Source organism: Vidua chalybeata, unplaced genomic scaffold (assembly GCF_026979565.1).
Source record: "Vidua chalybeata isolate OUT-0048 unplaced genomic scaffold, bVidCha1 merged haplotype scaffold_126_ctg1, whole genome shotgun sequence".
Taxonomy (NCBI): domain Eukaryota; kingdom Metazoa; phylum Chordata; class Aves; order Passeriformes; family Viduidae; genus Vidua; species Vidua chalybeata.
The window spans coordinates 160,028-174,383 of NW_026530356.1; positions in this window are offsets into that span (position 1 = coordinate 160,028).

The following is a 14,356-nucleotide window of genomic DNA, read 5'->3' on the forward strand; positions in this document are numbered from 1 at the left end:
AGTGCTGGTGCACTTTCTCCTTGAGAACTGGAGCGGAAAAGCTTTTCGCTAAGATGTAGGCGACTAGAGAGGCAGAATAGGGAGCTCCGGAGCTGGCCGAAAGCAAGTGCCTCTTCCCGGCGTCTTTCGGCAAAAGCGGCTCTTCGGAGCGCACCGCTGCCGCTCCAGTGATCTGTGCGCGAAGTTGCTGTTTCTTCGCCTCCGGCAGCCGGAGATCGCGGTAGCTTGTAAGAGGCGAAGAACGAAGCCGCGAAGAAGCCGGCTTGTGTGCCAAGCTGGCGGGCTGCTGCAGGACGGTGGCTGCCGCTCTCCTGCCTCTTGAATTCACTCTTGGCATGCCAATGGAAGGTGTTCCAGGACAACTTTCCTGGGTTTTGACATAGTCGTCATGCATCCCACCTTGTAAATTCTTGTTGCTCCCCAGAGGCTCCGAGATGCAGAGAACACGGTGGCAGCTGCTGAAAAGAAGGGCAACTGTGAGTTGGTCAAGAAGCAAGAACCTAGGCAGCTGCCTGTGCTTGGCAAGGAGCAGCTGCTGGATTCTTGCAATTGCCTTCAGTGCGCACAGAAGCCCGCTGCTCTGCTGCTTGCTTTTTCGCCTTCAGTCAATTGCACACTACTGAAGCTGAGGCAGGCTGTTCAGCTTTGCTGCTTTTCAGCATCTCATCTGCCCTTCTGCTCTGTGACAGCTCTCGAGGCTTCTTGCCTTCGCCAGGCTGCAACGTGCCCGCTACTACCCAGAGCTGGGCAGGAGTGGGCAGAGAGCACGGCCATCTGCCAGCAGGTTGCAGCTTCCCCAGGAAAATACAGTGTCCTTGGCATGTGCAGCAAATCTTATTTCCTGGCAAGGTCGGGTTAAATGAGCAGTGCTGGTGCACTTTCTTCTTGAGAACTGGAGGGCAAAAGTTTTTCCCTAGGATGTAGGTAACTAGAGAGGCAGAATACGCAGCTCCGGAGCTGGCCGAAAGCAAGTGCCGCTTCCCGGCGTCTTTCGGCAAAAGCGGCTCTTCGGAGCGCACCGCTGCCGCTCCAGTGATCTGTGCGCGAAGTAGCCGCTTCTTCGCCTCCGGCAGCCGGAGATCGCAGTAGCTTGAAAGAGGCGAAGAACAAAGCCGCGAAGAAGCCGGCTTGTGTGCCAAGCTCGCAGGCTGCTGCAGGACGGTGGCTGCCGCTCTCCTGCCTCTTGAATTCACTCTTGGCATGCCAATGGAAGGTGTTCCAATACAGACTTCCCGAGTTCTTATTTTAGTTTTCATGCATCCCACCTTGGAAATTCTTGTTGCTCCCCAGAGGCTCCGAGATGCAGAGAACACGGTGGCAGCTGCTGAAAAGAAGGGCAACTGTGAGTTGGTCAAGAAGCAAGAACCTAGGCAGCTGCCTGTGCTTGGCAAGGAGCAGCTGCTGGATTCTTGCAATTGCCTTCAGTGCGCACAGAAGCCCGCTGCTCTGCTGCTTGCTTTTTCGCCTTCAGTCAATTGCACACTACTGAAGCTGAGGCAGGCTGTTCAGCTTTGCTGCTTTTCAGCATCTCAGCTGCCCTTCTGCTCTGTTGCAGCTCTCCAGGTTTCTTGCCTTCGCCAGGCTGCAACGTGCCCGCTACTACCCAGAGCTGGGCAGGAGTGGGCAGAGAACACGGCCATCTGCCAGCAGGTTGCAGCTTGCCCAGGAAAATGCAGTGTCCTTGGCATGTGCAGCAAATCCCATTTCTTGGCAAGGTCGGGTTAAATGAGCAGTGCTAGCGCACTTTCTCCTTGAGAACTGGAGTGGAAAAGCTTTTGGCTAAGATGTAGGCGACAAGAGAGGCAGAATACGCAGCTCCGGAGCTGGCCGAAAGCAAGTGCCGCTTGCCGGCGTCTTTCGGCAAAAGCGGCTCTTCGGAGCGCACCGCTGCCGCTCCAGTGATCTGTGCGCGAAGTAGCCGCTTCTTCGCCTCCGGCAGCCGGAGATCGCGGTAGCTTGTAAGAGGCGAAGAAAGAAGCCGCGAGGAAGCCGGCTTGTGTGCCAAGCTGGCAGGCTGCAGCAGGACGGTGGCTGCCGCTCTCCTGCCTCTTGAATTCACTCTTGGCATGCCAATGGAAGGTGTTCCAGGACAAAATTCCTGAGTTTTTATTTTAGTTTTCATGCATCCCACCTTGGAAATTCTTGCTGCTCTCCAGAGGCTCCGAGATGCAGAGAACACGGTGGCAGCTGCTGAAAAGAAGGGCAACTATGAGTTGGTCAAGAAGCAAGAACCTAGGCAGCTGCCTGTGCTTGGCAAGGAGCAGCTGCTGGATTCTTGCAATTGCCTTCAGTGCGCACAGAAGCCCGCTGCTCTGCTGCTTGCTTTTTCGCCTTCAGTCAATTGCACACTACTGAAGCTGAGGCAGGCTGTTCAGCTTTGCTGCTTTTCAGCATCTCCTCTGCCCTTCTGCTCTGTGATAGCTCTCCGGGTTTCTTGCCTTCGCCAGGCTGCAACGTGCCCGCTACTACTGGGCAGGAGTGGGCAGAGAGCACGGCCATCTGCCAGCAGGTTGCAGCTTGCCCAGGAAAATGCAGTGTCCTTGGCATGTGCAGCAAATCCCATTTCTTGGCAAGGTCGGGTTAAATGAGCAGTGCTGGTGCACTTTCTCCTTGAGAACTGGAGTGGAAAAGCTTTTGGCTAAGATGTAGGCGACTAGAGAGGCAGAATACGCAGCTCCGGAGCTGGCCGAAAGCAAGTGCCGCTTGCCGGCGTCTTTCGGCAAAAGCGGCTCTTCGGAGCGCACCGCTGCCGCTCCAGTGATCTGTGCGCGAAGTAGCCGCTTCTTCTCCTCCGGCAGCCGGAGATCGCGGTAGCTTGTAAGAGGCGAAGAACGAAGCCGCGAAGAATCCGGCTTGTGTGCCAAGCTCGCAGGCTGCTGCAGGACGGTGGCTGCTGCTCTCCTGCCTCTTGAATTCACTCTTGGCATGCCAATGGAAGGTGTTCCAGGACAACTTTCCTGGGTTTTGACATAGTCGTCATGCATCCCACCTTGGAAATTCTTGTTGCTCCCCAGAGGCTCCGAGATGCAGAGAACACGGTGGCAGCTGCTGAAAAGAAGGGCAACTGTGAGTTGGTCAAGAAGCAAGAACATAGGCAGCTGCCTGTGCTTGGCAAGGAGCAGCTGCTGGATTCTTGCAATTGCCTTCAGTGCGCACAGAAGCCCGCTGCTCTGCTGCTTGCTTTTTCGCCTTCAGTCAATTGCACACTACTGAAGCTGAGGCAGGCTGTTCAGCTTTGCTGCTTTTCAGCATCTCAGCTGCCCTTCTGCTCTGTGATAGCTCTCCAGGTTTCTTGCCTTCGCCAGGCTGCAACGTGCCCGCTACTACCCAGAGCTGGGCAGGAGTGGGCAGAGAGCACGGCCATCTGCCAGCAGGTTGCAGCTTGCCCAGGAAAATGCAGTGTCCTTGGCATGTGCAGCAAATCCCATTTCTTGGCAAGGTCGGGTTAAATGAGCAGTGCTGGTGCACTTTCTCCTTGAGAACTGGAGCGGAAAAGCTTTTGGCTAAGATGTAGGCGACAAGAGAGGCAGAATAGGGAGCTCCGGAGCTGGCCGAAAGCAAGTGCCGCTTGCCGGCGTCTTTCGGCAAAAGCGGCTCTTCGGAGCGCACCGCTGCCGCTCCAGTGATCTGTGCGCGAAGTAGCCGCTTCTTCGCCTCCGGCAGCCGGAGATCGCGGTAGCTTGTAAGAGGCGAAGAAAGAAGCCGCGAAGAAGCCGGCTTGTGTGCCAAGCTCGCAGGCTGCTGCAGGACGGTGGCTGCTGCTCTCCTGCCTCTTGAATTCACTCTTGGCATGCCAATGGAAGGTGTTCCGGGACAAACTTCCTGAGTTTTTATTTTAGTTTTCATGCATCCCACCTTGGAAATTCTTGCTGCTCTCCAGAGGCTCCGAGATGCAGAGAACACGGTGGCAGCTGCTGAAAAGAAGGGCAACTGTGAGTTGGTCAAGAAGCAAGAACCTAGGCAGCTGCCTGTGCTTGGCAAGGAGCAGCTGCTGGATTCTTGCAATTGCCTTCAGTGCGCACAGAAGCCCGCTGCTCTGCTGCTTGCTTTTTCGCCTTCAGTCAATTGCACACTACTGAAGCTGAGGCAGGCTGTTCAACTTTGCTGCTTTTCAGCATCTCCTCTGCCCTTCTGCTCTGTGACAGCTCTCCAGGTTTCTTGCCTTCGCCAGGCTGCAACGTGCCCGCTACTACCCAGAGCTGGGCAGGAGTGGGCAGAGAGCACGGCCATCTGCCAGCAGGTTGCAGCTTGCCCAGGAAAATGCAGTGTCCTTGGCATGTGAAGCAAATCATATTTCTTGGCAAGGTCGGGCTAAATGAGCAGTGCTGGGAGACTTTCCCCTTGAGAACTGAAGCGGAAAAGCTTTTGGCTAAGATGTAGGCGACTAGAGAGGCAGAATACGCAGCTCCGGAGCTGGCCGAAAGCAAGTGCCGCTTGCCGGCGTCCTTCGGCAGAAGCGGCTCTTCGGAGCGCACCGCTGCCGCTCCAGTGATCTGTGCGCGAAGTAGCCGCTTCTTCGCCTCCGGCAGCCGGAGATCGCGGTAGCTTGTAAGAGGCGAAGAACGAAGCCGCGAAGAAGCCGGCTCGTGTGCGAAACTCGCAGGCTGCTGCAGGACGGTGGCTGCCGCTCTCCTGCCTCTTGAATTCACTCTTGGCATGCCAATGGAAGGTGTTCCAGGACAACTTTCCTGGGTTTTGACATAGTCGTCATGCATCCCACCTTGGAAATTCTTGTTGCTCCCCAGAGGCTCCGAGATGCAGAGAACACGGTGGCAGCTGCTGAAAAGAAGGGCAACTGTGAGTTGGTCAAGAAGCAAGAACCTAGGCAGCTGCCTGTGCTTGGCAAGGAGCACCTGCTGGATTCTTGCACTGCCTTCAGCGCGCACAGAAGCCCGCTGCTCTGCTGCTTGCTTTTTCGCCTTCAGTCAATTACACACTACTGAAGCTGAGGCAGGCTGTTCAGCTTTGCTGCTTTTCAGCATCTCAGCTGCCCTTCTGCTCTGTGACAGCTCTCGAGGCTTCTTGACTTCGCCAGGCTGCAACGTGCCTGCTACTACCCAGAGCTGGGCAGGAGTGGGCAGAGAGCACGGCCATCTGCCAGCAGGTTGCAGCTTGCCCAGGAAAATACAGTGTCCTTGGCATGTGCAGCAAATCCCATTTCTTGGCAAGGTCGGGTTAAATGAGCAGTGCTGGTACACTTTCTCCTTGAGAACTGGAGCGGAAAAGCTTTTCGCTAAGATGTAGGCGACTAGAGAGGCAGAATAGGCAGCTCCGGAGCTGGCCGAAAGCAAGTGCCGCTTCCCGGCGTCTTTCGGCAAAAGCGGCTCTTCGGAGCGCACCGCTGCCGCTCCAGTGATCTGTGCGCGAAGTAGCCGCTTCTTCGCCTCCGGCAGCCGGAGATCGCGGTAGCTTGCAAGAGGCGAAGAACGAAGCCGCGAAGAAGCCGGCTTGTGTGCCAAGCTCGCAGGCTGCTGCAGGACGGTGGCTGCCGCTCTCCTGCCTCTTGAATTCACTCTTGGCATGCCAATGGAAGGTGTTCCAGGACAACTTTCCTGGGTTTTGACATAGTCGTCATGCATCCCACCTTGGAAATTCTTGTTGCTCCCCAGAGGCTCCGAGATGCAGAGAACACGGTGGCAGCTGCTGAAAAGAAGGGCAACTGTGAGTTGGTCAAGAAGCAAGAACCTAGGCAGCTGCCTGTGCTTGGCAAGGAGCAGCTGCTGGATTCTTGCAATTGCCTTCAGTGCGCACAGAAGCCCGCTGCTCTGCTGCTTGCTTTTTCGCCTTCAGTCAATTGCACACTGCTGAAGCTGAGGCAGGCTGTTCAGCTTTGCTGCTTTTCAGCATCTCAGCTGCCCTTCTGCTCTGTGACAGCTCTCCAGGTTTCTTGCCTTCGCCAGGCTGCAACGTGCCCGCTACTACCCAGAGCTGGGCAGGAGTGGGCAGAGAGCACGGCCATCTGCCAGCAGGTTGCAGCTTGCCCAGGAAAATGCAGTGTCCTTGGCATGTGCGGCAAATCCCATTTCTTGGCAAGGTCGGGCTAAATGAGCAGTGCTGGTGCCCTTTCTCCTTGAGAACTGGAGCGGAAAAGCTTTTGGCTAAGATGTAGGCGACTAGAGAGGCAGAATACGCAGCTCCGGAGCTGGCCGAAAGCAAGTGCCGCTTGCCGGCGTCTTTCGGCAGAAGCGGCTCTTCGGAGCGCACCGCTGCCGCTCCAGTGATCTGTGCGCGAAGTAGCCGCTTCTTCGCCTCCGGCAGCCGGAGATCGCGGTAGCTTGTAAGAGGCGAAGAACGAAGCCGCGAAGAAGCCGGGTTGTGTGCGAGGCTGGCAGGCTGCTGCAGGACGGTGGCTGCCGCTCTCCTGCCTCTTGAATTCACGCTTGGCATGCCAATGGAAGGTGTTCCAGGACAACTTTCCTGGGTTTTGACATAGTCGTCATGCATCCCACCTTGGAAATTCTTGTTGCTCCCCAGAGGCTCCGAGATGCAGAGAACACGGTGGCAGCTGCTGAAAAGAAGGGCAACTGTGAGTTGGTCAAGAAGCAAGAACCTAGGCAGCTGCCTGTGCTTGGCAAGGAGCAGCTGCTGGATTCTTGCAATTGCCTTCAGTGCGCACAGAAGCCCGCTGCTCTGCTGCTTGCTTTTTCGCCTTCAGTCAATTACACACTACTGAAGCTGAGGCAGGCTGTTCAGCTTTGCTGCTTTTCAGCATCTCAGCTGCCCTTCTGCTCTGTGACAGCTCTCCAGGCTTCTTGCCTTCGCCAGGCTGCAACGTGCCCGCTACTACCCAGAGCTGGGCAGGAGTGGGCAGAGAGCACGGCCATCTGCCAGCAGGTTGCAGCTTGCCCAGGAAAATGCAGTGTCCTTGGCATGTGCGGCAAATCCCATTTCTTGGCAAGGTCGGGCTAAATGAGCAGTGCTGGTGCCCTTTCTCCTTGAGAACTGGAGCGGAAAAGCTTTTGGCTAAGATGTAGGCGACTAGAGAGGCAGAATAGGCAGCTCCGGAGCTGGCCGAAAGCAAGTGCCGCTTCCCGGCGTCTTTCGGCAAAAGCGGCTCTTCGGAGCGCACCGCTGCCGCTCCAGTGATCTGTGCGCGAAGTAGCCGCTTCTTGCCTCCGGCAGCCGGAGATCGCGGTAGCTTGCAAGAGGCGAAGAACGAAGCCGCGAAGAAGCCGGCTTGTGTGCGAAGCTCGCAGGCTGCTGCAGGACGGTGGCTGCTGCTCTCCTGCCTCTTGAATTCACTCTTGGCATGCCAATGGAAGGTGTTCCAGGACAACTTTCCTGGGTTTTGACATAGTCGTCATGCATCCCACCTTGGAAATTCTTGTTGCTCCCCAGAGGCTCCGAGATGCAGAGAACACGGTGGCAGCTGCTGAAAAGAAGGGCAACTGTGAGTTGGTCAAGAAGCAAGAACCTAGGCAGCTGACTGTGCTTGGCAAGGAGCAGCTGCTGGATTCTTGCAATTGCCTTCAGTGCGCACAGAAGCCCGCTGCTCTGCTGCTTGCTTTTTCGCCTTCAGTCAATTACACACTGCTGAAGCTGAGGCAGGCTGTTCAGCTTTGCTGCTTTTCAGCATCTCAGCTGCCCTTCTGCTCTGTGACAGCTCTCCAGGCTTCTTGCCTTCGCCAGGCTGCAACGTGCCCGCTACTACCCAGAGCTGGGCAGGAGTGGGCAGAGAGCACGGCCATCTGCCAGCAGGTTGCAGCTTGCCCAGGAAAATGCAGTGTCCTTGGAATGTGCAGCAAATCCAATTTCCTGGCAAGGTCGGGTTAAGTGAGCAGTGCTGGTACACTTTCTCCTTGAGAACTGGAGCGGAAAAGCTTTTGGCTAAGATGTAGGCGACAAGAGAGGCAGAATACGCAGCTCCGGAGCTGGCCGAAAGCAAGTGCCGCTTGCCGGCGTCTTTCGGCAGAAGCGGCTCTTCGGAGCGCACCGCTGCCGCTCCAGTGATCTGTGCGCGAAGTAGCCGCTTCTTCGCCTCCGGCAGCCGGAGATCGCGGTAGCTTGCAAGAGGCGAAGAACGAAGCCGCGAAGAAGCCGGCTTGTGTGCGAAGCTCGCAGGCTGCTGCAGGACGGTGGCTGCTGCTCTCCTGCCTCTTGAATTCACTCTTGGCATGCCAATGGAAGGTGTTCCAGGACAACTTTCCTGAGTTTTGACATAGTCTTCATGCATCCCACCTTGGAAATTCTTGTTGCTCTCCAGAGGCTCCGAGATGCAGAGAACACGGTGGCAGCTGCTGAAAAGAAGGGCAACTGCGAGTTGGTCAAGAAGCAAGCACCTAGGCAGCTGCCTATGCTTGGCAAGGAGCAGCTGCTGGATTCTTGCAATTGCCTTCAGTGCGCACAGAAGCCCGCTGCTCTGCTGCTTGGTTTTTCGCCTTCAGTCAATTGCACACTGCTGAAGCTGAGGCAGGCTGTTCAGCTTTGCTGCTTTTCAGCATCTCAGCTGCCCTTCTGCTCTGTTGCAGCTCTCCAGGTTTCTTGCCTTCGCCAGGCTGCAACGTGCCCGCTACTACCCAGAGCTGGGCAGGAGTGGGCAGAGAGCACGGCCATCTGCCAGCAGGTTGCAGCTTGCCCAGGAAAGTGCAGTGTCCTTGGAATGTGCAGCAAATCTTATTTCCTGGCAAGGTCGGGTTAAGTGAGCAGTGCTGGTACACTTTCTCCTTGAGAACTGGAGCGGAAAAGCTTTTGGCTAAGATGTAGGCGACTAGAGAGGCAGAATACGCAGCTCCGGAGCTGGCCGAAAGCAAGTGCCGCTTGCCGGCGTCTTTCGGCAGAAGCGGCTCTTCGGAGCGCACCGCTGCCGCTCCAGTGATCTGTGCGCGAAGTAGCCGCTTCTTGTCCTCCGGCAGCCGGAGATCGCGGTAGCTTGCAAGAGGCGAAGAACGAAGCCGCGAAGAAGCCGGCTTGTGTGCCAAGCTCGCAGGCTGCTGCAGGACGGTGGCTGCTGCTCTCCTGCCTCTTGAATTCACTCTTGGCATGCCAATGGAAGGTGTTCCAGGACAACTTTCCAGGGTTTTGACATAGTCGTCATGCATCCCACCTTGGAAATTCTTGTTGCTCCCCAGAGGCTCCGAGATGCAGAGAACACGGTGGCAGCTGCTGAAAAGAAGGGCAATTGTGAGTTGGTCAAGAAGCAAGAACCTAGGCAGCTGACTGTGCTTGGCAAGGAGCAGCTGCTGGATTCTTGCAATTGCCTTCAGTGCGCACAGAAGCCCGCTGCTCTGCTGCTTGCTTTTTCGCCTTCAGTCAATTACACACTGCTGAAGCTGAGGCAGGCTGTTCAGCTTTGCTGCTTTTCAGCATCTCAGCTGCCCTTCTGCTCTGTGACAGCTCTCGAGGCTTCTTGCCTTCGCCAGGCTGCAACGTGCCCGCTATCACCCAGAGCTGGGCAGGAGTGGGCAGAGAGCACGGCCATCTGCCAGCAGGTTGCAGCTTGCCCAGGAAAGTGCAGTGTCCTTGGCATGTGCAGCAAATCTTATTTCCTGGCAAGGTCGGGTTAAGTGAGCAGTGCTGGTACACTTTCTCCTTGAGAACTGGAGCGGAAAAGCTTTTTCGCTAAGATGTAGGCGACTAGAGAGGCAGAATACGCAGCTCCGGAGCTGGCCGAAAGCAAGTGCCGCTTGCCGGCGTCTTTCGGCAGAAGCGGCGCTTCGGAGCGCACCGCTGCCGCTCCAGTGATCTGTGCGCGAAGTAGCCGCTTCTTGTCCTCCGGCAGCCGGAGATCGCGGTAGCTTGAAAGAGGCGAAGAACGAAGCCGCGAAGAAGCCGGCTTGTGTGCGAAGCTCGCAGACTGCTGCAGGACGGTGGCTGCTGCTCTCCTGCCTCTTGAATTCACTCTTGGCATGCCAATGGAAGGTGTTCCAGGACAACTTCCTGGGTTTTGACATAGTCTTCATGCATCCCACCTTGGAAATTCTTGTTGCTCCCCAGAGGCTCCGAGATGCAGAGAACACGGTGGCAGCTGCTGAAAAGAAGGGCAACTGTGAGTTGGTCAAGAAGCAAGAACCTAGGCAGCTGACTGTGCTTGGCAAGGAGCAGCTGCTGGATTCTTGCAATTGCCTTCAGTGCGCACAGAAGCCCGCTGCTCTGCTGCTTGTTTTTCGCCTTCAGTCAATTACACACTACTGAAGCTGAGGCAGGCTGTTCAGCTTTGCTGCTTTTCAGCATCTCAGCTGCCCTTCTGCTCTGTTGCAGCTCTCCAGGTTTCTTGCCTTCGCCAGGCTGCAACGTGCCCGCTACTACCCAGAGCTGGGCAGGAGTGGGCAGAGAGCACGGCCATCTGCCAGCAGGTTGCAGCTTGCCCAGGAAAGTGCAGTGTCCTTGGCATGTGCAGCAAATCTTATTTCCTGGCAAGGTCGGGTTAAGTGAGCAGTGCTGGTACACTTTCTCCTTGAGAACTGGAGTGGAAAAGCTTTTGGCTAAGATGTAGGCGACAAGAGAGGCAGAATACGCAGCTCCGGAGCTGGCCGAAAGCAAGTGCCGCTTGCCGGCGTCTTTCGGCAGAAGCGGCGCTTCGGAGCGCACCGCTGCCGCTCCAGTGATCTGTGCGCGAAGTAGCCGCTTCTTCGCCTCCGGCAGCCGGAGATCGCGGTAGCTTGTAAGAGGCGAAGAAAGAAGCCGCGAAGAAGCCGACTTGTGTGCGAAGCTGGCAGGCTGCAGCAGGACGGTGGCTGCTGCTCTCCTGCCTCTTGAATTCACTCTTGGCATGCCAATGGAAGGTGTTCCAGGACAACTTTCCTGGGTTTTGACATAGTCGTCATGCATCCCACCTTGGAAATTCTTGTTGCTCCCCAGAGGCTCCGAGATGCAGAGAACACGGTGGCAGCTGCTGAAAAGAAGGGCAACTGTGAGTTGGTCAAGAAGCAAGAACCTAGGCAGCTGACTGTGCTTGGCAAGGAGCAGCTGCTGGATTCTTGCAATTGCCTTCAGTGCGCACAGAAGCCCGCTGCTCTGCTGCTTGCTTTTTCGCCTTCAGTCAATTACACACTGCTGAAGCTGAGGCAGGCTGTTCAGCTTTGCTGCTTTTCAGCATCTCCTCTGCCCTTCTGCTCTGTGATAGCTCTCCAGGTTTCTTGCCTTCGCCAGGCTGCAACGTGCCCGCTACTACCCAGAGCTGGGCAGGAGTGGGCAGAGAGCACGGCCATCTGCCAGCAGGTTGCAGCAGCTTGCCCAGGAAAGTGCAGTGTCCTTGGCATGTGCAGCAAATCCCATTTCCTGGCAAGGTCGGGTTAAGTGAGCAGTGCTGGTACACTTTCTCCTTGAGAACTGGAGCGGAGAAGCTTTTGGCTAAGATGTAGGCGACTAGAGAGGCAGAATAGGCAGCTCCGGAGCTGGCCGAAAGCAAGTGCCGCTTGCCGGCGTCTTTCGGCAGAAGCGGCGCTTCGGAGCGCACCGCTGCCGCTCCAGTGATCTGTGCGCGAAGTAGCCGCTTCTTCGCCTCCGGCAGACGGAGATCGCGGTAGCTTGCAAGAGGCGAAGAACGAAGCCGCGAAGAAGCCGGCTTGTGTGCCAAGCTCGCAGGCTGCTGCAGGACGGTGGCTGCTGCTCTCCTGCCTTTTGAATTCACTCTTGGCATGCCAATGGAAGGTGTTCCAGGACAAACTTTCCTGGGTTTTGATTTTAGTTTTCATGCATCCCACCTGTCACGATCCGCTTTTTGCGGGGTGTCGTGATGGTTCTTTTCACCGATCCCAAAAGTGCAAAAAGGCAAACAACAAGGGACTATCAGTTAATCACAACAAATGCACCTTTATTAGGGGCCAAAACAGTAAATGCGATAGTGGGGATCGGAAAGGAGATAAAAGGAGAGAGAGAGAGAGAAGAGGGGTATGGGAATAGCTACCAACACAGGCGAGATCCTCAGTGGTCCGGACGATGGGGATCCGTCTGTCGTGTCGGGGGAGTCTCCGAAGTTCTGGTCGACTCGGGGCTCCAGTTATAGTCCACAGAGGAAAGAGGGGGGAGCAAGTGTAACAACGAAAGTCCATTGTAATCGCCACGCGGGAACAGGTGAGTCCACAGAAACCACCAAAGCAAGACGAATCCAATGAAGAATAAGTCCATTTGAATCACTGAAGGGAAACAGGTCATGTCATTAGTGGTCAGACCACCAATTTCCCCTCCTCCCTATAGCAGGGGTCTCAGTCTCAGTCCTTGGGAGGAGGGTTCTCATTCTTTGTTTGTCACACTGGTAACGAGGCAGATGAGGGGTCTTCAATGAAGGACCCCGGGAGTCACCCCAAAAGTTCATTTGGCTTAAGAACGGAGATTAGAAGCAGGCCGCGCATCAGGCTGTCCCGTGCTGGGTCCACGTCAGGTCTTTGCCAAGTCCTTGCCAAGTTCTTGCCAGGCCTTGTTCGGAACAGCTAGCATGACGGTTCAGTGGTTGCACCTGCACTGTGTCCTGTTCTAAGCCGGAACTGCAGTGGAGGAAGGGATTCTTTCTCGTGGCAATCGGAAGGCAGAATGGAAAATGAGGGGCTTCAGACGGGCTCTTACACCACCCCGTGACTGACGATTGCCCTCGAAAGATCTTCATCAGCAGGGTTCCATGGTGTCGTCGTGGAGTCTTCAGGACTCATCAAGTGTTGGCAGCACATTCCAGGGAAAAGGGAAGAGAAAAAGGAAAGGAAAGAGAAAACAGGAAAACTAAGACAAGAATTAAATCAGCAATAGTTTGTTTAAATAATAATCAATATTAATCAATTAAACAATAAATTGATCAAATAATAAACCAGTATAATCAATATTAAGCAGTAAAGTAATAAACCTAGTATCATCGATATTACTCAGTATAATTTTATAATCAAGAAACAAAAATAATTAAAACAGTGATTAAAACAAATCATAAAAGAAAATGATGTAAAACATATCTACCAACCCTATAATCTTCTTGTGTCTACAGTCCTGGGAACATCTATAGTGTAAAGGATGTCGGCCAAGTGGTGTGCATTAATTATAGATGTTAATTTTGTTCATCGTTTCATCATTCTCCAATTTACAATAAGCAAGATTACTGATAAAACAAAACCAATCATAACTAAAATCAGAAGAACAACAACGGGATGGCACAATTTGTTCAGGATACCGGTGGCGGTGGGTGACCACCCGAAAAGGGTATCCCACCACTTGTGCTCGGCATCACTTTCCACCCTTTCTACAACACGATGTATTTCTTGCACATCATGATGAACAGTTACCAGAGTTTTCTGTCCATTCTCCTTGATTTTTCCTAGGATCTCTATTAGATCTTGATGAAGTAATAGTTGCTTTACCAAAGTAAGGTTCATCCCAATGGGAGTAGGCAGTAGCTTGTGAATCAACATGAGATTGGATTCTAAAAGTTCATGTAAGGTAACTGGAGCTACAAAAGAAAAATCACATCCTGCAATTTTAGTAAAGTTGCAAGCACAATAATTTGAATGATTTTTAGTATCTACTACTGTACTTTCTATAAACACAGTATCACAAGCGGTTCTGAAGCAGGCACGCCCATTGCCTGTAGATACAAGGACTGTTTCAGAAGTCTCGTTAGGATGAATATCAAAATGACAGCTATTTTGTTCTGTGTCTAAACAGATATCTTGAGCTATAATTGCATTACCTTCACAGATAAACCCTAGTTGTTCTCGGATAGTACAGGACTCTAAATTGACAGTTTGCCATTTGTCATCAATTTGACGGGCCCATTCTCTATGTTCAGAAGGATAGAAAGTGGGTCCATCATGATTTAATCCTAATGCGATGCTAGGGAATATCAAATGCACTGAGGCATTACTTATGGTCAGCACAAAATGCTGTGGCTGTGTTTGTGTTAGGGTCATAGGTAAAATTCACTAAATTCCACCAGGATTGGAAATCTCTTTCAAAGTCAGTGGCACTGTCCCAGACTATTTTCCTAATCTCAGTAGGAAAAGTGCCTTCTTCACCTTCTCTTATAATTGAGGCAGCAACTGACTGCATCCATAATTGAGCCTGGATACAGCTAAGAGCTAAGGAAACATTGCTTTGTGTGGCATTAAGTGCATCAATGATCAATTTTTTATCCTTCACATTTATCTTTTCCCAATTTGGTAGAATGTTTGATAGCAAGCACTGATGTGTTCCCAAGGCCGATAAGGACGACTGCAGTGGTTGCTGTATTTTGGTCAAATCTCTAGTCGGAGAAGCCAATTTATTCATTAATACCTCTGAACTGATTCCCAATTCTGTTCCCACAACACCAGTTATGTCTCTTGGCACCCGTTTTTTAGGAGGGTTCCACTGTCGCAGCCAGGTTGTCCAAGCCTGAAAAGAGGTTTGCAAAAAGGGTGAACAAGCTGGTTGTATTTCTGAGACATTGTTTTGCATCAGC